This window comes from Rhynchophorus ferrugineus, unplaced genomic scaffold (genome assembly GCF_030347505.1).
Source record: "Rhynchophorus ferrugineus isolate W39M unplaced genomic scaffold, kcgeb_rfMv2 rfM8, whole genome shotgun sequence".
NCBI lineage: Eukaryota > Metazoa > Arthropoda > Insecta > Coleoptera > Curculionidae > Rhynchophorus > Rhynchophorus ferrugineus.
Window position 1 is genome coordinate 27,898,536 of NW_027472587.1, and position 24,204 is coordinate 27,922,739.

Below are 24,204 nucleotides of genomic sequence, written 5' to 3' on the forward strand. Positions count from 1 at the left end.
CTGGAGTTCTTAGAAATAATAAAAATCTTTTATATTTTTTTAAAATAATTTTACTATGTACTAAATTTCATGTTCTCTGTCTTTTTAGATCATTAAAACAGCTATATCTCCGAAAATAATTTAATATATAATTAATAATAATTAATAATTATATATATATATATATATATATATATATATATATATATATATAATGTTTTCTAGTTAAGTAAAGCAAACCTGCTATTATTTTTCTCTTATCTTGTTTCAGCAGGATATCCGTTACATATGCTTAAACAGATAAATGAACCATCGATACCACTTAAACGTTTCGATTGTTTAATGTGTATTTATTTAAAGTTTATGATTGTTGACTTTTAAAAACTTTCGTTAAAGAACAAGAATTTGAAACGAGACCGCAGTACAACATTAATCTTTATATTACAATTTATATTTTTATAATACTATTTTTATATATACATAATTGAAGATGTACGTATAAAGATAAAATTACAATAGACGTGTTAGGTTAGTCAGATAAAACAACTGATATATAAACAATAATAATTGGCGGACTTTTGATAAAACCAACATAACTCCTTTATTTTCATATGCTTTTATCATGTAATTAGAATACAGTAATTATAGCAAAATAGGGCAAAATAATCTTTTAATTTTAATAAAAACAAAATACTACGCGATATGTTGCTGCCAATCCATAAAAATCTCCATGGAAACGTGGAAACGTACCTGGTTATTACCTCCTCAGATCGATTCCACGTGATATGACTGAGAACTAATTTTCGTTTTTCTTTAACACACAAAAAAGAGTTCAAAACTAGACTAGAATTTTTAAAAAATGGGAGATGTAATAGCTAACGATAAAAATGTATTTAAAAAAGCTATAAATAAAACATTGAATTTACCAAATGTAATGATAATAGACCCAAAAAGCATCGAGGGAATGGTCCTAAGGTTTAAATTAGGTGACTAGAGAAAATAGATTAATAGCCTTAGGAATGATACATGATATGATATTGACTACCATATGCAGATTCGCTATGAAAACCCCAAGCGAAGCAAGTGGCCTGGATACCTTCACATTTCTACGCACAAGACTTCATGGCCAAGAACTCATGGTGTGAAGATTTTGGTGGAACCAACTAGCCGTGATGTACTAAGAGTTAGTAAAGCTCAACATATACCTTTGAGCAGGCTACCATATCAAGAAAAGAAATGTATGACACATATTGGCAAACGTAATCTAATTAAATAATGCCCATCCCGTCTGTATTCTGTTCGACCCTACGTAATCTCCAGATATTGCTCCTTCAGATTGCCGTTCATTCCGAATGCATACTATCAGGTTGAACAGCAATTTCGTTGTTTTGAAGATATTAAAAATTGAAAACGCGAAATGTTTTCCAAAAGATGGGAAATTTCATGTAAGAAAGCTTTAAAATTAAAAAAATAACGGCGGTCCCATTAACTTCAGACCTAGGACCAACTGACTAGTTCAGGTTCAATATGACAGTATGGTGAAGGCGAAGGCGTTGCCATACCAGAGCTTGATTATGAACTAGTTCACATTTTGGACTATAAGAGCTCAATATTCAAGAAAGCGTCCATTCACAACAAGGTTATGTAAAAAAAAATCAATAACTTACTATACTTTTAGTCTCATTGTAAAGTCTAAGAAACCTCTGGTTGCATAACTGCGAATTATCCAATCACTTTTGTCACTACTACTGATAGTTTTATGGAGCAAATTGTAACAAAGGTAAATACGACTGACATAGTCACACATAAATATACGACCTCGACTAGTTTGTCAATGAAATCCAACTGAAATCGATAAAACATGCACTGTATATTTTGTTTTATTTTCCAAAGATTAAAAACCGCATTCCAGTCCTCACTAACCAACAACATCATTTTTTATATGTCCACATCGCAATAACCTATTGTTTTTCGGCTTCACTCAACTGATAAAGAATGTCGATTTTATTGTAGCTAACAAAAAATATTAACAACGCTATTTTTGTAAACTTATTTTGGAATTAAATCTAATCCATTGCTAGTGTGTAACAGCGGATAAAATAAAAAAACAAAATAACAGTAAACTCACATCGTCAACGTATGGTAAAAAAATATGACACAAAATGTGTCACAAAGTTGTTGCATCAACTTTGATCATTATATCTAGCGTTGGGAACTATCGACTGGAAATAGTCGAAACAGTCGATAGTCGCAAAATAATCGAAACAGTCGATAGTCAAAACTTTATTTATTTATCATTCACAATTTTAATCTATTTACTCTATTACATTAACAATCTTGAAAAATATCGTTCCAAAATGCTGCTATATTAATACTCAATATATTGTTATGTACAAGCAAACTACCAAAAATCATAAAACTACACATTATAAGTCGTAGTATTATAAGAGTCCATTATAATTTTGTTTTTTTTTTCAGTTACCTAATAATATAGAAAATTACATTTAAAATAACGTAATACATTTCGTTTTCTAAGTATGCATATATTCCTACAAGGTTCGAATACCAACCAGATAGAAGAAAATGAGCTCCTAACTGAACTTACTGAATATTATCTGCTGTTTCCTACTGAATGACCATGTATTTTCAAAATACAAAGAAAAATATTAATGAAAAATCATCATGGTGGGGTTCCAAAAATTAACTATTAAATGGTTTCTTGTATATTGTACAGTTAGAAAAGCCACCAAGTTAAAGGTAAGTGATACATATTTAGTTGAACAAAGTGATTGTATCAACTTTTTACAAATTGGTATGTGTGAGAGAAAGAGAGTTTGAAACATCTCGACAAATATTCAGGTATAACCGTTTATCAGCCCAAATGTTGTCACTGAACTCAAGGAAAATAAAAGATTTTCTTTGATAACATCTTTATTAGATATGCTTAGTACAATCTTATTTACAAATTCATTTATTACCACATTTCACTTCTATTTGGATTAATTCACAAGCAAGACGAGTGCGAGAAAATACATCATTATGTATTCCTCAATTATAAAAAAATAAAAGAAATAAAGAAGAGATCTGGTTTAAGAATTCATAGGAGAACTTAATATGATAAAGCATGTCTGAACACAGATATTATAAAGCACGCGATGAAGTATTGCAGTTGCAGTAAACTTTAAAAATACAATTTGTATTTTATTTATCCAAATATTACAAGGTGCTGGAGTCATATCTTTCGGAAGAAAATTTAGAATCTCGCACGAAATGGTATTCTCGTCATTTAAAACTATTTCGGCTGGAGTTCCACAAGGTAGCGTCTTAGGACCTCTCCTGCATCTGATCTACAATGCTGACATCCCAACAACAAAAGAAACGAAAAAGATTGGAAAATTCAACTTAATATATTCAAATCTGTTCATGTCAATTTTGCATTGAGGCGCAATAATAAAAACTTAATTATATCACTCAATGGATGCCCGATTCCTCAAGCAGAATCAGCTAAATACCTAGACATCCATCTTGATAGTAGATTAAATTGGAAACATCATGTTGGTCAACCGACTAGCGATTCTGATATTATACTGGGCGCTCTTTAGAGTTATTACTTGCGCTTGTATTTTTATAATGTCCATCGCAGATTTTGGCTTTCTTTACTATTCTAATGATTTAGTGTTAGGTAGTGTATCCACAGTCGTTTATGCTTGAGCATTTTATCTTATCCCGACTTTTTTAGAAAGCATCTCGTATTTCATATATGTACAATGTTTTATTAATATTAAAACAAAAGAAAACTGGTACACTCGAACACAATCGGACCCTTGAGCTAACTAACGTGTGCTTTAAATTAGATTCTCATGATTAGGATTCATATGTTCGTGCGTAATTTGTATGTCTGACTTGTCTGATTGATGATTTGTTATTGGCGTTAGACGTTATTAGTTTTTTGCTAGGAAACATAAAGTTCGAGCTGGTTAATGAAGACGCAACGATGTCCGTTGTTTCCGCCAGCAATTCATCATTGTCCGTTACCGGTATAATATCTTTGTTTGATTCAATAAGTCAGTATATACAGGAGTTTGAATAAATAAATGTATTAAACTTAATCATAATAGTGGTTTCTATTTTTTTCTCCGAACTATTTTATTACGTTTGATACGTCAATGGAAATATAGTAAGAAAAATTATGAATTGCATATCGCCACTTTGTCATTTTTTTCAAAGCAGAAAGAAATATAAGTACATGCTCTATATCAGAATTTCGTAAACAGAAAGAAGTTCTTAAACAAATTTATTGTAGTTATCCATAATTACCCTAAATTCATAGTAAAAACTGCATAAATGCAAGAATTAGCATCAAACAACTCAAAAGTTATTTATTTCCTTTCCTTAGTCTGATCTCAAACTACTTCTGGATACTTTCTAACCTGGAGGAAACACATACTTGCTAAACGAAAACAACTTTGACTTAACTTATATCAAATGTATTGGCTCATCAGGTGCAAATCCAAGATATCATTAGATAACAAGGTATTGCTGTATGAGTCTAGACTCAAGTCTATTTGGTCATATGGAATCCAACTATGGGGTACGGCTAGCAAATCTAACATATCCATCATTCAAACGGCTTCAAGTGTTGCGTGCCATTGTTGATGCTCCGTACTATGCTTCAAATGAAATGATGCAATGTGAAATTCCTCTAGAACCTATAACGAGTATAATTCAACCTGTTTGAAGAAATACTTCGAAAGAATGTCAGTGCATCCCAATGTACTCGCTAATCAGCTAAATATGTGACGTGATAGTGAAGTGCGCAGACCAAAACGTTCTAAAAAAAACACCATCTGATCTGATATATGATTACTGGACATACATAGGATTTAGAATAAGAATAATTAATTAAGATAATATTTTATAAAGGAGATCGCTTAATGAAGTGATATTCTTTACATGCCGTGTATATACAATATAGACATAAGAAATACTTATTGCCTATAAGGCAGATTGGGGAATCACAAAGAGTAAAAAAAAGTTTTAAACACAGAGCAATAATTACAATTATGCGAAAATTACAAGATAAGACAAACTTCTCAACTGCTGCTGATATAGACTAATAATAATTACTAAAATATTGGTTACTAATTCAGACAAGAATATACTGAAGAAAATCCAAATGTCAAAATTCAGTTCGTCGAGACCATGTTAGAACTTAAATTATTCCATCAAAACGAGCAATACATAATTATTTGACAGAATTTATTATTTTAAACACCGAAATAATGACACCGATATTACGTGTTATAATGCAATGATGTCTAAAAATAAAGGTTTTTATCTGCTATATAATAAATAAAACCCATTAGTATTGTTTTGTATCGCCGTTCAACAATTCCAAAATATAAAACAGTATTAAAAGTAAATTAAAAATTTTATTAATATTATTGATGCTATTCTGTTTCGAATTTATTCTTATCAAAAAAAGATGTTGACGTTGGACTGGCAGTTGACAATCGTTCTGCAGTTAGTCGAAGCTTTTTTTCCTTGTTCCAGAATGACCATCTAGAACCAAACGGTCTTGTACTAATGTCGATTCGGATTCGGGATAGAGAAGGGATAGAGCATGTTCGTGAAATTGTTCACGAACGGTATGCCTGATTCGAGGTGAGTGTTGACGTTCCTCATAAACCTTGGGACACTGAGTAACGCGCGGACTTTTTGGATTGGAACACTTGGAGTAGCTCAAGTTGTCTCTCAGAGACGTACCTGTACCACACCTATGCTCCGAAGAAGCAGACTGGACGGACTAGCATTTTATATAGACTCTGTGGGGAGCTGGGAGTTTACTGTTTCTGCAGAGGAGTCGGAAGAGTATACTGTACACGCCATTGTCTTTGCAGATAGCGTGCCGAATTTGGGCTGACCGATTGGACCGTTTGAACTGGAGACCAAGGTATGATACCTTCTAGAGCTAAGGGATAGGGACTTATCGATTTGAAGGCGATAAGCACGAAACTCCTTCTTGCGGTGGAACAGAATAGCCTGAGTTTTGCTCGGGTGTATCTGCAACCCCCAGAATGTGTACCACGCAATCGCCTGGTTATGGCTTGGTTAGTCGAACATTTCTTGGTGTAGTGTGGACAAAAATATCACAACAGAAGCCATAAGGTCACATAAAGTGTTCATTGAAAGTGTAAAAAAACCCTAGTTATAAACTATTACAAATAAAAAATATCAATGTTTTGAAAAACACCCCTAGTCCGTGAATTCCTGGCACAAGTATCACAGTTCAGGGTGTAAGGTCACCAAAGGTGGACTGAAGTTACTGCGAACTAACATTGTCTAATAAAATTTGAACAGAATCTTGCAGTTTAATGTCATGTCATTTTGTATCGCCGTTCAACAAGTCGTCTCTTTTTGCTCATAAAATAAAATAATTTTAAATCTAAAGTAAAAGTTTTATTGTTTTAAACCCCTTCACATTTTATAACTTTAATAAAATGTATCCATATCGTGTTCTAACACGAAAAAAATTAAAACTAAATTAATATTTACAAATATACTGTTTCCTAGACTAAATCATTTCAGATAAGTTTGCGCATAAAACAAACAACATAGTTTTTGTACCATTAGACCGAATATATCGGTAGTATTGCTAGAAACATTTGCATATTTACAATTTCATCCTGCGATATCGCAGGATATGTTATCGTAAATCCGTTTAATTGCAGAGACGAATTTAATTTGCATTCTGAAACCTACTCGAAACCGCGACATCCTGCTAAATCGTTTTTATTTTTGAATTAAAACAGTACATTTCGCAACACCTATTTTCATATATATTACAAAGTTTGCGCGCGAATAATTAATTATCTTACACATGATTATCATTTAATTAACAGTCAATTAATTTGATTATCCGTTAATTAAGATGCATTGCTTAAGCATGGCTATTGACCAATAATCGCATGATTTTTCGTGTAAAAACTATATGATCCTGTCGGATATCTACAACAGGGTCAGGTGAGAATAACTGATGTGCTAATATTGCATCAAACTTATTAACAAAACTAGAATAGACGCAATATCACTAATACATATGATTTTTGACAAATAAAACTAAAACCGAGATATAACATTTTACTGATAAATAAATAAATTAATTAATTTGCTATACATTCATACGCATACGTAGTTTTATATTATTTCCCGCTATTGTTTTTGTTAAATAAGGAATAATTCTGTTATTTTAGCTTGGGTGAAATGGATCCACATCGCCTTCAAAAATGCTACTAGCGAACAAACTCTAACAGGTCAATTAAAAAGTCCCCGGCCTGACACATAGATGGCGCTACTAGAATTAAATCCATATGTTTTTACTTAGCCCTAATCCTCAAAAGATGCATGTATAAATTTGTCAGCTGTCGGATCATTAGTTTGTGAATTATAGCACTTTGAGTGAAGCAACTTTTGTTATTGTGAAAGAAATAGATAAAAGGTAATTTCGTGTGTTGATAAAATATTGCTTTTTTGAAGGGAAAAAATACAGTTGAAGCAAAAACTTGGCTTGATGCCGAGTTTGCAGACGTTGCCCCAGAAAAATCAACCATCAAGTATTGGTATGTCAAGTTTACACGTCGTGAAATGAGCAGCGAAGACGGTGAACGCAGTGGACACCCAAAAGAGTTTGTAACCGACCAAAACTTTTAGAAAATCAACAAAATGATTTTCAATGACCGTAAATTTAAATTGAATGAAATAGCACACACTCTAAAGATATCAACTGGACATGTATGTCATATCATTCACGAATATTTGGGTATGAGAAAACTCTGTGCAAAATGGGTGCCGCGCGAGCTCACTTTTGACCAAAAACAACGACGATTTGATGATTCGGAACAGTGTTTGAAGATGATCAGCGTAATAAACCCGAGTTTTTGCGTCGATATATGACAATGGATGAAACATGGCTCCATCATTTCACTCCGAAGTTCAATCGACAGTTATTCGAGTAGACTGCATACGATGGATCCGCTCAAAAGCGTGGGAAAACGCAAGAGTCGGCTGGCGAGGTTATGGCGTCTGTATTTTGGGATGCGCATGGAATAATTTTCATTGCCTACCTTGAAAAAGGGAGGACCATCAACAGCGACTATTACATAGAGTTATTGAACCGTTTGAAGGACGAAATCGCTGAAAAACGACCGCACTTGAAGAAAAAGAAAGTGCTGCTTCACCAAGACAATGCACCGTGTCACAAGTTAGTGAAAACGATTGGAAAAAATACATGAATGAAGCAAAGGACAAATCGTGCGACAAAAATGGTATTGAAAAGTTGGAGGGTCGCCATAATTGTTGTATCACCCTTAAAGGTAATTATGTTGAATAAAAAAAAATTATCAAAAAAAGTTGCTTTACTCTGGTAAGACGGGGGACTTCTCAATTGACCTGTTAGTCGTAGAGTAATAGAGAGAAGACTCAATGGATAGAATGCCTCTGGAGAAAAGTATATCAATGATCGCTTTTCTAGGAATTTGATTAGTTAGTTCATACCTGTATTATAGACACCTGTAACAGAAATATTTTGTTATGAAACCATTTGATTGGTTGATAAACAGATTTTATCACGCATATGCATCACGTGACTAATCCTTGATGTCACATATTATTGATCAATAAATTTAGATTAAAAAAAACTTTAATTTTAAAAACAAATTTATGTAATAAAACCTAATAAAGGAAAATATAAAAACTATATTGAGAAATAATATTAAACATAATAAATCCAAACCATCCTGGTTAAGTAGCCTTAAACCACGACATATTGATTTGGATACTTGCCAAAGTAGATTTCTTGAAATAAATTATCCCCTTTAAAAAATGAATGCGATACAAATATTCTTGTAGTGTGAAAGATGAAGCATAGATTAATCTTCTAAAAAACAGTATATCACTACATAGTATAAAACAAAGTCGCCTTTTCTGTCCCTATATCCCTATGTGCGCTTAAATCTTTAAAACTACGCAACGGATTTTGATGCGGTTTTTTTCAGTAGATAGAGTGATTCAAGAGGAAGGTTTATATGTATAATACATGCATAATATACTAAGGCAACATTGCTAATTTTAGAGGTTTCTAACGTGATGTCGTAAATTAACCTATTTTTTTAGGCTTATCTAGCAATTAGCAAAAACGCTGCCTAACCCTACGAGTTAGATCAAATTAATGTACTACAGTATTGTACACCATAAAAAGGTCTACAAAAAAGTCCGCGATGGTATATGTTTATCTTTTAGGGATAACCCACATTAACCATTTTTATTGTTTACTTTTTACGTGAGAAAATGGCTTATTTACGAAGCTATTTTAAGCAATCCTTATTGGAAAAAATACATGAATGAAGCAAAGGACAAATCGTGCGACAAAAATGGTATTGAAAAGTTGGAGGGTCGCCATAATCGTTGTATCACCCTTAAAGGTAATTATGTTGAATAAAAAAAATTATCAAAAAAAGTTGCTTTATTCTGGTAGGCCGGGGGACTTCTCAATTGACCTGTTAGTCGTAGAGTAATAGAGAGAAGACTCAATGGATAGAATGCCGTTGGAGAAAAGTATATCAATGATCGCTTTTCTAGGAATTTTATTAGTTCATACCTGTATTATAGACACCTGTAACAGAAATATTTTGTTATGAAACCATTTGATTGGTTGATAAACAGATTTTATCACGCATATGCATCACGTGACTAATCCTTGATGTCACATATTATTGATCAATAAATTTAGATTAAAAAAACTTTAATTTTAAAGGCAAATTTATGTAATAAAACCTAATAAAGGAAAATATAAAAACTATATTCAGAAATAATATTAAACATAATAAATCCAAACCATCCTGGTTAAGTAGCCTTAAGCCGGCATATTGATTTGGATACTTGCTATATTAGATTTCTTGAAATAAATTAACCCCTTTAAAAATGAATGCGATACAAATATTCTTGTAGTATGAAAGGTGAAGCATAGATTAATCTTCAAAAAGACAGTATATCACTACATAGTATAAAACAAAGTCGCCTTTTCTGTCCCTATATCCCTATGTGCGCTTAAATCTTTAAAACTACGCAACGGATTTTGATGCGGTTTTTTTCAGTAGATAGAGTGATTCAAGAGGAAGGTTTATATGTATAATACATGCATAATATACTAAGGCAACATTGCTAATTTTAGAGGTTTCTAACGTGATGTCGTAAATTAACCTATTTTTTTAGGCTTATCTAGCAATTAGCAAAAACGCTGCCTAACCCTACGAGTTAGATCAAATTAATGTACTACAGTATTGTACACCATAAAAAGGTCTACAAAAAAGTCCGCGATGGTATATGTTTATCTTTTAGGGATAACCCACATTAACCATTTTTATTGTTTACTTTTTACGTGAGAAAATGGCTTATTTACGAAGCTATTTTAAGCAATCCTTATCGAATTAAGTACCTTAAATACAGTGTGCAATTAATATAGATCAATATGGTTCCTTACAGCATGTAAATTAAACAAATATTTTCGGAGATATTACAAATTTAAAATTTGCGTTTAAAAATGTGTAATGTAATAAAAATTGTATGAATTTAGATATTCCAAAGATAGCAGGAAATCTTCATAGTAAGTATAGGGGAAGAGGAATTGTTTTACTCCAAATTTAATGCGTGTAGGCCAAGGGCAGTAATGAATGAACCAAAAATACTGGATCGATTTTAATCATGTTTTCATTGAGTGACATGCTCATTGAGTGACATGCTTATGCCCGTGCAAAGTCGGAGCGGGCCGCTATGTTTTTATATACAACGTTCATATTTTTTCTGTAGTGTATTTAATTTAGTATCAGCATTGCACCCGTGCGAAGCCGGGGCGGGTCGCTAGTATTTATATATACACAAAAGCTCTATGTATATAATTATATACATACTAGGTAAAAACAACACTGAGTTACACACTATACCTGCTTAATCCAGATAATTTGGGGCTTTTTACAAGAACTATCTATTTTTTTAAACTAAAGCCAATAGCTTACTAACGAAACGTAGAAACACGTTAAAAGGATTGTTCTTTAGTTCTGTACTCAGAAAATGGTACCCAAAATAAAAACAAATGCACCATATAAACGAAATTAACCAACCAAATGCCTTTGCGGTCTTAGCATAGCGATTAAAACATACCGATAAAATGGACGGAAAAGACGATTGTAGCACCATCTAGATATTGGACGTTGCGAAAAATTTATTCAAAGTTTCCTATATAATTAAATCCGCGACCTTAATGTAAGATGATCAACTAGTCAGTCCAAACAAACATTTTCGACTGGTTATTATAATTACTTTTATGTTAGAGCTTTTGCGATAAAAAAACAATAGTATAGTCAATACAAAAGAGCAGTGACACGAGTGTCAATATGTGTCTGTCTAAAGTTGTAAATTCGTTTTACAGTTAGACGATATTATTGTCTAACTCCTTGTCCTTGTCATTTTATTCTATTTAAAAAGAGATAGAATGCTGTTAGAGAAGTTCGAACATGTAAGGGAATGAGCCTGCAAAAGTTGTCCGTTTGCCAAACGTCTGAAAATTTTTCAAAATATTATAATTACAGGTTATAACCGGCAAACGTTATTTTAACACTTTGTTTTTAAAAAATCGTCGCGATTTTTATTGAAAATATTTTTTGTGCCTTGCAGCTGTACTGTATATTAGTATGGACACAGTCACTAATATATCTCAAGAAATAAAAAACAATATAACCTTAAATTCGCCAAAAAGAAACCGTGTTTATGCGAAACAGGTGATGAATCAAATCAGCTTGGTGTTTCAGAGATCAAATATACGAAATGTATAAAACAGTAAGTAGTTTTTTCAACCGAAACATAATTTAATACAATTATGTCAGAGAAAATTGTTAGTCTCGAAAGTATCCATATTTATCCAAAAGATATACAGCTATTTGAGAGATCTAGAACATCCGTTCATACATTGTTGGATAATATAGGATTTAAGTGGTGTAAAGATGACCCACAAAGGGGTTTAATGGAACTTCCAGAGATTGCTTTTAAAAGAATACAATTTTTAAAAACATATAAAAAAATCAAGGAAGAAATATATCAATTTATATATTTAAATGAGACATGAATATTTCAGAATGGTACATAGGGTTGCTCATGGCAAGATGATAATAAACATTTTAAAGACAACGAAAGCTGATGGAAAAAGGTAAATGTTCGAATAACTATCGATTAGGTTTTGTTAGCCATAACATTTATTCATTGCAGACATATAGTTCTTCATGCTGTTACTTGGTAAATATAAATGAAACATTTAATTGAATTTTATGTAATTTACTTTTTTAGAAATAAGTCTAAGAAAAGATACATAGTAGATCAGATTACTAGATTCCTGAATGTTATGGGCACAGAGTATTACGCCTTCCTCCCTATCATTGCATTTTTAATCCAATTGAGTTGATACGGGGTATTGCAAAGAATTATTACAATAGATATTCAGGTCGAGGAGGATATTCAAACGAGAAATGTCTAGATTTATGGAAAGAGGTATTGTTGAAAATAGCATCTTCAGTTTGTGTGAGTTAGATCAGACACATTGAAGAAGAAATTGACAAATGTTAGAATCTTGAGCAAGTTTTTGATAGATTGGAACGAAACAGCTCAGTTATTCACTTGATTAGTGTTTCTGAAAGTGAGAGTGATTGAATAAAATCTCATGAATGTTAGTTTATGATTCAATGCTGACGATTACCCAGACAGGGTGATGAAAGAGGAAAAAAGGTCAGTATACAATTAATATATTTTAGTTGTAGGGAATGTATTATAGTGTGAAAGCTTTATGAGCATGTGTGTTGTTGTTCAGAATATACATGAACGTTTGGTTAACATGTATAAGGAGAGAAATAACACTAACTCTTTTGCAGATATGGCAAATGCATTAAGGAGAATGCAGTGATTAAATATAGTTTTATCAAGAAAGTTGTATAGAGATAGTAATAGGACAAACTAAAGAGAAATATAGTAATATCATAATGACTTTACAAGGATACATTGCATGGAAAGAAAGTAGAACTAAGTGTAAACAATAACTACAACAACTGTTAATTAAAAAGTGTAACTACAATTGCTAATTATGTGGATTAGGCCTTCGGAGGATACCACTACAAACAAAAACGCGCCTAGTACCCCACCGATAGTAGTGTGAAAAAAAGGTCAATGTATATATAATAAAATAACCCTCACCTATAAATTTTTGTGGCTGTAAAATTAATTGTAGTTTTAAGTTCTTCGATAATAAATGCATTTGATGTACTATAATGTTAAAATAAATTATATTTAATAGAATATTTTTTCAATTATATTATTTATATTAAAACTTGTTATATGTCAGAGCCTAAATGTACTAAAACTCAGAGTATCTGCTGCAACATTGCGACCTTTCCCGTATCACTGCTATTTTGAATTGACTATAGATGTTAATGAGTCAGCAATACGCTGTTCAGTCAGTGATGTACTGTATTTTTTTTTGGGCATAATTAAGATGTGATTAAGATTCGATGTTACTTAGGAACTAACAAAGTCATGACAGGAAAATATTTTGTTGGTGTTAATACCCACATATTCACAAAACTTTTAAGATGTTTTCCTTAGTAAATCAGTATCCAAAGTTAACGCGCTACTTTATTCAAACAACAAACACATGCTCTCATATCTCTCAAGTGGAAGAAATATTTCAACATCACTCACAGCGCAGTACATTTGTAGCTCTCCATACTTTTAGATTTCTTCTTCAAATAAAACTCTGAAATAACGTCTATCAAGAGCTTTATCACGTATGTAATTTATGTAACGTATCATTGGATCCACAACGCGCAGTGCTTGGTTCAAACGCATCAAATATAGCCGATAGCGATCCTCATTGATAGTTTCATTAGGTTTTAACAACTCATAGTATATCACACAAAGCTGATCCCACTAAATACAGAGAATTAGCTTGGAGCCATGGGTATTCGGCTTTATCGTTGGTGTTGATGCATGACCAGCTGGTTCCAATTTTTTATTTATCATAATGTATCGATTTTGCATCACCAATAACAATACGATGCAAAAAACCTTCCGATTTTGCAACTGAAGCAGCATTTCACAAATGACTAAACGCCTTTGATTGCCTCTTGACGTCAATTCATAGGTCACAAAGTAATTCAAGATTTTGTTCTTGTGTTTGTCCCAGCAATTCTGCATATATCTCTTGCGTTTTACAGGAATCCTCATCGAGTAATACCTTCAAATCATCAGTTGTAAACCGTCAAAATTAGCACTCACATCTTGAAATCGATGTCGAATATTCAACTTTTATCAACGATGGAAATATTTTTGACTAATATATGCATGTACCAATTTTACACAACAAAAAACCTTTTTATAGCAAAAATGATCCGAATATATGCAAGCGCCAAGTGACTAAACATGCATGGATTTCATTTTTGAATTTCAAAAACAAGAACAACGACGGTGAGTCATCGTCGCTGTCGAAGATGGTCCAAAACATACCGAACGAATAACAGGTCATTTCTGGTACTCTCGGATCATGAACTGGTCTGAATGGCAACGTCGCTACGATCTCCCCGATCGCCTAACTGTATATTCCAGTACTAATTGCGGGCGAAGAACAAAAAAAAATGACGCCCGGACGCAACAGCTTCCACATCCGATCCGTTGTGATCGTTTATGAATGAACACTTGTAATAAAATTAATTTATGGCGACGAAACCAGTTTTAATTCATGTGAGATGAGGAAGCCGTCGACGCTTTTGGTCAATCACTAACGAAAACAAGTTTGAAATGCGGACGAACCGTTTACACGATCGTCTTAAATAAACAAGAAAGAATCGGTCCTGTTACTGCTACTTCTGCTGGTTTTAATATAAATGCAAAAAAAAACATGGAAATAATAAAAATAACATTAATTCCTAATTTAATTATCAAATAGTAATTCGTTATCAATTAATAATTGGTTAACATCGAATAATACACATTTTCAATTATTAATCGTGCTATTAATTAATGAACACTGATTATCAAAGGAATTAAGGAATTAAGAGAATTAAACAACTTTGAAAATAAATTACTTGAGCGAAGTGAATATTGCACAAAATTTATTTATTTACTAACGAGAATATACAAGGAATCGACAAAATAATAAGAACGCTATTTCCGTGTAAATATGCATAACAGGTCAATTGAAAAGTCCCCGGCCTACTATAGTAAAACACATTTTTTGGCAAAATTAGTTACTTTTAATCAACATAATTCCCTTCAAGGGTGATACACTGATTATAGTGAACCTCCTACTTTTCGATACAATTTTTGTAGTACGATTTGTCCTTTGCTTCAAAATAGGCCTCAATTTCGGCGATCACCTCTTCATTCGACGAAAATTTCTTGCCAGCGAGCAATCTTTTCAGATCTGAGAACAGGAAATAGTCGCTGGGGGCCAAATCTGGAGAATACGGTGAATAAGCAAGCAATTCGAAGCCCAATTCATAGATTTTTGCCATCGTTTTCATTGACTTGTGACACGGTGCATTGTCTTGGTGAAGCAGCACTTTTTTTTCTTCAAATGCGGCCGTTTTTCGGCGATGGTCCAATGTAATAGTCGCTGTTGATGGTCCTTCCTTTTTCAAGGTAGTCAATGAAAATTATTCTATGCCCATCCCAAAAACAGAAGCCACAGCCTTGTCAGTCGACTGTTGCCTTTTCCTACCCATTGAAGCGGGTTAATCGTGTGCAGTCCACTCGAATAATAATTATGTGATAAAATTATATAATTGCCTTATAAAGATTGATAAAGATAAAGATTTTGAGATAAATGCGTTTCCGACTTACATAACGGCCATATCTCCGAAAATAGTTTACATTACGAAAATACCTCTAAGAATTAACTTCACTAACAAAGGATTAAGCTATGAAAATATTATTCCTTCAAAATTTGAACACTTTTAGACTTAGAACTGCCATTGCATTCTTGTTCTTCTATTTAAATTTGATATTTTTAACAATAATCGAAAGTATTTACAAATAAATGTTATTTCGTTTATTTGAAATTGCTTTAAAAAAAGGAATTATATATTTTTGTAATTTTCAGTACATCGACGAACTGAAATTTGACTAATCGCGATGAAATATGAGTACCAGCAGGAATAACTATTTCTTGACTATTTTTTAGTGGTTCCACAATCTGCCCAATCGGTAATAAGTATTTTTTATGTTTATATTATGTTATATAATACATGGTACATTATATTTTACATGGCATGTAGAAAACCACTTCATGAAGTGATCTCCCGTATAAAATACTATTTTAATTAATTGGTGTTATTCGAAATCTTATTCTAAAGTCTATATATGTCCAATAATAAGATCCGATGGTGTTAAACGTTTTGGTCTACGAACTTCACTATCACGTTGCATATTTAGCTGATTAGCGAGTACATTTAGATGCACTGACACTATTTCGAAGTACTTCACAAAAACAGGTTGAATTACACTCGTTATAGGTTCTAAAGGAATATCGCGTTGTATCACTTCATTGGAAACATAGTACGGAGCATCGACAGTGTCACGTAATAATTTATTTTGGAACTGTTGAATGATGGATATATTAGATTTCTTAATCTTTTCGTAAAGCATAGTTGAATTTCATATGACCAAATAAGCTTGACTATAGACTTATACAGCAATACCTTGTTATCTAATGATAACTTGGATTTGCGCCCGATAAGCCAATACATTTGATATAATTTTAGTCCCAGTTGTTTCCGTTTAGAGAGTATATGCTTCTTACAGGTTAGGCGTCGATCCAAGTGCATACCAAGATATTTAACATGCTCTGCTTGGGGGAGTTGACGATGATTGATATTCACTGGTGGACATGTTCTTTTACGCAGCGTAAAATTTATATGGGTAGATTTTGTTTCAGTAGCTTCAATGCATCATGTTTTCAACCACAGTTGTATTTACTCCAGGTGGATTTGTAGGTTCATTGATCTGCTTCTGCCTATGTTGTGACAGTAGTTATTTTGGTGGTGGGTAGATCGGCTGTATATAGAAGATATAGGATTGGACTCAGTACACTACCTTGCGGAACTCCTGAAAATATTGGATTTGATTCGGTATGTGCATCGCCTTCTTTTACAGTAAAATGACGATCTGTGAGTTAAGATTTTAGTTGCTCATAATCGAGATTTTTTGACTTAAATTGGTGTTAAGTGACTTAGGACAATCCAAAAACATTTTAGTCCTCCCCTAACTAATCTTATAGTACACTTGATATTGTGGTCAAACCCCCCCTTCCTTAAGTTTCGTGAAAGCCTACTAAAAACGTTGATTCCATTCCTGAATAGATACTGTACTTTCTTAACTCTAATCTAATAAACCAGCGTGTCAACTTTTCATGACAATCTGCTTTTTAAAACAATATCTAGTAGACTAACCAACAAAGTAAGCGAATGATGCTTCGAATTGCTTTGCCATCCACCGTCCATTTCTGAATCTGGCCACACAGTTATTTGCAGTTCCTTTTTGTGAGTACTATGAGTGCATATGTTATAAAGCAGCTTATTTCGAACATAATAATTTTCATTAAACCAAAATCTCAAAACAAGTAACAAAACTCAACAATACAGTTCTACTGTTAATTGGAAAACCTTATACGCAAACTGCTGCCACTAGAACAAAGGCGCAGATATTAGACATTGAACCCAGTAGAAAACGGCGAAGAAAGGCAACATTTCTTTATGTTTCTTAATCAACTTCCGTAATTCTACGTCGACCCAGAAAGTAACAATCATAAAAAAAACGAGATGTTGCTACAGTTTTATTTGTCGATTTGCAACGACACTAAACGATATATTTGCTTCAGGTATAAGTAGTAGTACCGAAAAAAATTCGTTCTCCATTACGCGTCTATCTCTCTCCGATAGTCTTCCGTACCCTTCGCCTTTATTTCTTCTTTTCCTATCGGTCAGTCACCCATACGCGAAGAATAATCCCGGGGGCTACCTGAATTTAGCCGGCCATAGTTATTTAGCTACTCTTCGAACATAATATCGCTTCGATTTTTCCACAGTCGCCGGCAAACCCTGGAATTTTTTGTAAATCGTCGACTATTCATTTTGATTCAGCCAGCGATTGAATGAAGAAGACAGTGTTGAACGAGTTTGCGAGCGGCAGATGTTTCAAGACGAAACATACATCTATTTGTTAACGTCGAATCGAGAGTGCCGTGGAACAAATACCGAACGTTAATGCCACGATATACCGGGTCCGATCAATATGTTCTATTATAGTTAATCCATGATTTTTATATTCAATCTTATATTACAACCACGAGGCATGTTGAATTTTATATATCTTAGAATAAGCCACTAAATAACCAGGAAATATTATTACAGATGTTGAACACATGCTGGGTGCCAGCAGCAACATCCAGTAAACGATAACAAAGATATAGCAACCACGAGACGATTATATCGGATATAATTGAAAGGTGTTTTGGATCATTAACTTGCTGATTAGTTTCGGAGTCCCCCAAAGTTTTCCGCTAACACTTGCCCTTTTTAACCTCTACATGGTCGACATTCCAATAAAAAAGAATGCGGATATCGCACAATACACGGATGATACAGCCTTTTTCTCAAGTGCTAGTTCCCCAGACTGGGAGCACAACAAACCTCAGGGTCAACTTTCCGCATCCGTGGAATGGCCGACATTTTGGAGATTATAAATCAGCTCCCAAAAAACTCAAGCAGTAACCTTTCACCACGCAAAAAATGTGAGGATCAACAGTTCCAAGTGAATAAAAAACCAATTCCTTGGCGCGATAGCGTCGACGCCACTTATTTAGGTCACATTTTTGACCGCCGATTCATCTCCAGACCCCAAATAAATAGAGCTGTATCCAAAGGCTACGGAATTTCCTCTATTATGCCACATTTTCTATGTCGAAGCAAATTTGCTCCAACGATAAAAGTTCTGCTTTACAAGGCCTTAATCAGATCAATGGCCCTCTTCGGGTCAAACACTTGGTCCAGCTACACTGCGCCAAGCCTGGTTAACGGTCAGATTATGTAACCACCACTGTTTTATTTCGTCTTAGCTCCATTCACCGCGCCAAAAATCACCAACAACTAATCTCATGTTAAACAAAAAGCAAAGCAAATCGGACAGAAAATCAAAAAATTGTACTGGTCGGAGTTCATACGAGAACCTCGTAAACTTAAAACCTTAACCTTGTAAAATCAAAGATATCGGTTTATCAATCAATTATAAATCCAATTTGGGCCTATGGTGTGTAAATATGGTAACATCAAACCTGCTAGTAATCCAACATTACCAAAACACAGTTTTGGAAGAAGTGCTAACAAAGAGCTGCTCTATAATTTCTAATAATCTCTATGTGGATTTAATAATCTCTAGAGGTTTAAGGGTTAAACAATTGTTTAACCCTTAAACAATTGTTTAACCCTTAAACCCCACAGTAACGTTCTTTAGAAAAAATATACACACTCGTATAGGTAATCTTTTCATCGGTTTGAGGAAAATAAATCTTCAATTTCCCATTTAGTTGCTTATTAAATTAATTTATTTAATTTTCAATGTTTCCTTTAATCATTTATCTATTTATGTTAGTTTGTCTTACTATTCCGTGTGAACTAATATATAATTATATCTATACTCCCTTTTTGTTGACGAATTTACCATTTTATCGTTCAATTGTTTCACTTTGTGCTCAATTTTGTATATAATTACCGTTTACAAATTTGAAATACTATGCTTGCAAAAACTATTTAAATGGACATGTTGGTATTGAAATTTATTATTCTTAGGGCTAAATTTAGAACAATAATTAACAAAATTATTAATTTCTTACCAATTATCTCTTGTAGATGATCCCAAAGGCTATTATTAGTCAGTGCTTTCATATATAATAGTTTCAATATAGCCTTACAATTTAGCCTTACAATTTCAAAAACTGTTAGTTTAGAGTTCCATTCAGAGTTCATTCGTTCTGTTTCAGTTTCTCAAAAAGAAAACACATTCTTCTCGAACAGAGAAGTGCTATTTATAATTTGAATCATGAAGAATATTCTAGACGCCGAATTACACAAAAGATAATATTTTCAAGTAAAGTTGTACATTATATTTGTAGGAATGTTTGTCTTGCCGGTCGAAATGTGTGGCTGTCAACATAATTACTTGTCCGAACACTCACTACTATTTTTGTGGAAGGAATTCGCACGGAAACAGAAAACACTGGTTGAATAAAAACTTATTTATTCCGATCTTAATTACTATATGTGGTCGACGGAAGAATGCGCGGGATATTAAGTTAGGTTAGGGAAGTACGGAAGCGTTATGGAAGTGGTACTGTTACAAGGGGTAGAGGAAAAAGAGAGAGAGAGAGACGTAGTCGTGGTGGAGTTTTACAGCCGACAACCGCATGGTACCAATCCAACAGCGTTGCCAACCTTTGAACTTAATGTAGGGGTATACGTGATGACCTAAAGGGTCGTAGCGGTCGCTACATACTCCTGCACTAAAACGGACTACTAAAGGAAATCAAGTCCGGACGTCTCAAATCTACAATAAAACATGAAGATAGGCTTGTAGTAGTGTTATTGAAACGAAACCAGAAAAACCAGTTTTAGATACACCTATAAAGAAGCATTTATTATCTTCTAGCTTGAGAAGATGAGTACCAACAAAAAAAACCAGAATATCTAGTACTGATAAGAGAAATAGACTGTAGTGGGCTAAAACATATAAAACTAGACTTCAGAAGCATGACTGTTGATAGAAAACTGAATAAAGAGAATACGGAAAAACATTAAATCTTATAAAATATTTCTAACTAGATATTCATTAAATAATGAAATGAATAATATGAAAATAATTTAAATACATTGATAAGTTAGACTAAGTCGACTTATTTATAATTATTTATGGCCTATCTATTTAAATGGCCTATTTAGACATCATTAATTAATATTTGATATTTATGAATTTTAAGAAGCTACTAATGAATTGAGATGAAATATTTTTTTCTCGTTAGTAATTTATAGACATGTTTAAATAGTGAATATTAGTAGATTTTTAAATGGTATATGATATTAGTTAAATTAAACTTTATATCTGAATTATAACCTGTTTAATATCAATTACAGCTGATGGGCAATTAATAGATTAAAATTAAATGAAATGAATTGCTACTAATAAATTATATAATTATCATATTTTAAAGAAAAATTTGATATCAAAATAATCCAAAATTTTGATTTACCTCTGCTCTTTTTTATCCCATTTTACTTCTTATTCGGATATTTAAATATACCAAATTCACAAACATTTTCCATCAGTTACTGAAAAAATTTTATATATAAGGAACTTGATCGATATTGAACTCCAAAAAAATTAATAAATAAAGAAAAAACTTTTTAAAAAGCAACAAACCATAATATTGTTTAATTTAAAACGAACCATTTTAAATCATATGAAAAACCATTTCTTCAATAAACTCAATTAATGACACTAATTTTATGTATCTACTACTGTAATAAGAATGACAATAAAGCACTAGGAAGAAATATACTTTAGGGATAAGTATATGCAGTTAATAATAGTTAGAATGAAGTCGACTAGACAAAAAATAAAAATTGGAGTAGCAATATTCAAGAATACTTAACCAATTGGGAGAAAAAATTATTAATGGAAGATACATTCATTCTAAACATATAGTCTGGGATTCAAGATTAAAAACAATCAAAGGCAAAAAACTAAGACAAGAAATTCAAGAAAAGAGCTGTAATGATGTAAGAGTGACACCAAGTGCCACGCTTACTAACAAAACCACTGATTGTGAAAGTTTTAGGATAGACCTCCAGTGCAACATCAGCCTGAAAACTAGTCTTAGAATAATAGAGCAAATAGACGAAGAAGTTGAAAACTCTAGGAGGATTATTCAAAGAGCAGCATATCAAAATATCAAAATAATTACATACATAACTAAAAGAGTAAACTATCCAGCAGAAATTCGAGAACTAAAAGACAAAAGAAAAGCCAGAAGAAGGTGGTACTAAACTAGCGATCCTATAGATTATCATATAACAACTATACCACCTATAAGAAGCAACAACGGGCTATGGGCCAGAGATTATAAACAAAAAGCAAAACTTCTTGCTGAACATCCAGCTGAAGCCTATACTCCCAACAACGAACGGACGAACCACATCATAACTAGTAGTGATAACTTAAAATCACAAATTCTCCAAGAGAACTAATTAATGAGAAAATAATAAACCTGAACCAAAAAAATTCACTGGGATTCAATTCAGACATTGGATAAATCCTAAAACAACTATCTAAAAAAGGCATAGTAAAGCTTACTAATATTCTTAACTTAGCTTCTAGACTGAAATATGTGCTTGCCTATTGCAAAGTGGCGCAAGTAAATATGATATCAAAGCCTGGTACACAACCTAATGATGTCAAATCGTGTAGATCATTTCCCTGATGAACAACTGTGTCGAAACTTCTCGAGAAAATATTAGTCAAATGAATAATTTCAATAACAAAACAAAGCAATCTTATTCAAAACCATCAGTGTGGATTTCGACGAAAACATTCAGCAATCGACAAGGTCCTGCTTTGTGCTAGTGACATTACAAAACTGGAGGGAATTACTATAGCCACGTTTGTGGATGATATAGCACGGTTATCAGTGGGCAAAACCAAGAATCATTCATGAAGAGACTGCAGACAGCTAGCGATAAACTAATACACTGAATTAAATAATGGAGAATAACATTAAATGAGCTAAAATATGTTCCTATTAATTTTACCAACAAGAAACTAAACAACCCAACACCCCAAACTATCTAAAAAAACCCAAAATAAAACATAAACAGCTCTATTGGCCCCTTGGAAGAAAATCCATAATGATAGTTCACAATAAGCTATAAGGTAAAACTAAAACCTATAAGCTCTAAAATTAGGTGTTCAAACCTATATAGTTTTCCAAAAGAAGGCATTGTGTAACGCACCTTGATACGTATGCAATGAAGATTTGCATCATGACCTGGAAATTCCTAGAATGAAGAAAGAAATTAAAAGATGCGTTTCAGCTAGTGCCTGTACGACACTCTGGATGAAGGTAGAGGTTTAAGGTATATTGTAATAACAACTGTTAACATGTTAATAATAAAATTAAAATGGTTAGTCTATCAGACCAATTTTAATAACAAAGAAATTTTAAAAAAATTAATTATCAATTAATAGGACGGATATCCATATTTTAGATAATTTCCTTCACAAATAATTTCTTATTTCCATGATTCATACTCAATTACTTAAGTACTTTCCTAGCACTTGGATAGTGACTCAAATCATTATGATTCTTAAACCTGGGAAAAAATCAGAAGACGTCTCCTCTTATCGTCCTATAAGCCTCTTACCTGTGATCTCTAAAGTATTCGAAAAAATATACATTAAGAGAGTTAAAATAATCGCAGAGGAGAGAAATATTATTTCAGACCATCAATTTGGCTTCCGTAATAAACACGGAACAACAGAACAAATACATAGATTAGTCAACCAATTTAACAAAAAACTTGAACGATAAAAAATATTGCTCCGCTGCATTTCTCGATATTTCTCAGGCATTCGACAAGATGTGGCACACTGGACTGCATGTTAAATTGAAAAGGCTTTTGGCTCATACGCACTTTCAATTGCTGAAATCGTACCTCACAGACAGACATTTTACTGTCAAACAGGGTGACGAATACACTGACTTACAACCAATATACTCGGGTATTCCACAAGGCAGTGTTCTTGGCCCATTGTTATATCTATTGTATACAGCTGACCTACCGGTCTCAAGAAATACTAGTGTTGAAACATATGCTGACGATACAGTGGCTTTATCACCACACAAGGATCCAATATCCGCCGCAAGAAACTTCGAACTTCAGCTTAACAAAGGAAATGAGTCAAAATCTACCCATGTGACATTTATCCTTTGTAAGGATTAACTTTAAAATAAGTTAGAATAGTATCTAGAATAAGATTTAGATTATAAGTTGTACAGTAGATCACTTACTGAAGTGATCTACTACATGT

At 32.9% G+C, this 24,204-nt stretch overlaps 1 protein-coding gene across 5 annotated transcripts in view; it reads right to left on the bottom strand.

Moving 5' to 3' along the window:
- The window catches only part of pnt (ETS transcription factor pointed), a 504,008-nt gene that overhangs the window by 314,898 nt on the left and 164,906 nt on the right, over nucleotides 1-24,204 (bottom strand). Inside the window, exon 1 of one of the 5 annotated variants that reach the window (XM_076411202.1) lies at nucleotides 1,647-1,825. The exons of 2 other annotated variants lie outside the window; for them this stretch is intronic. The gene's annotated coding sequence lies outside the window, so the exon portion shown is untranslated. Of the gene's footprint in view, nucleotides 1-1,646; nucleotides 1,826-24,204 lie in introns of those variants that run through there. 2 more of the 5 variants (XM_076411204.1, XM_076411205.1) reach the window with 2 other exon arrangements.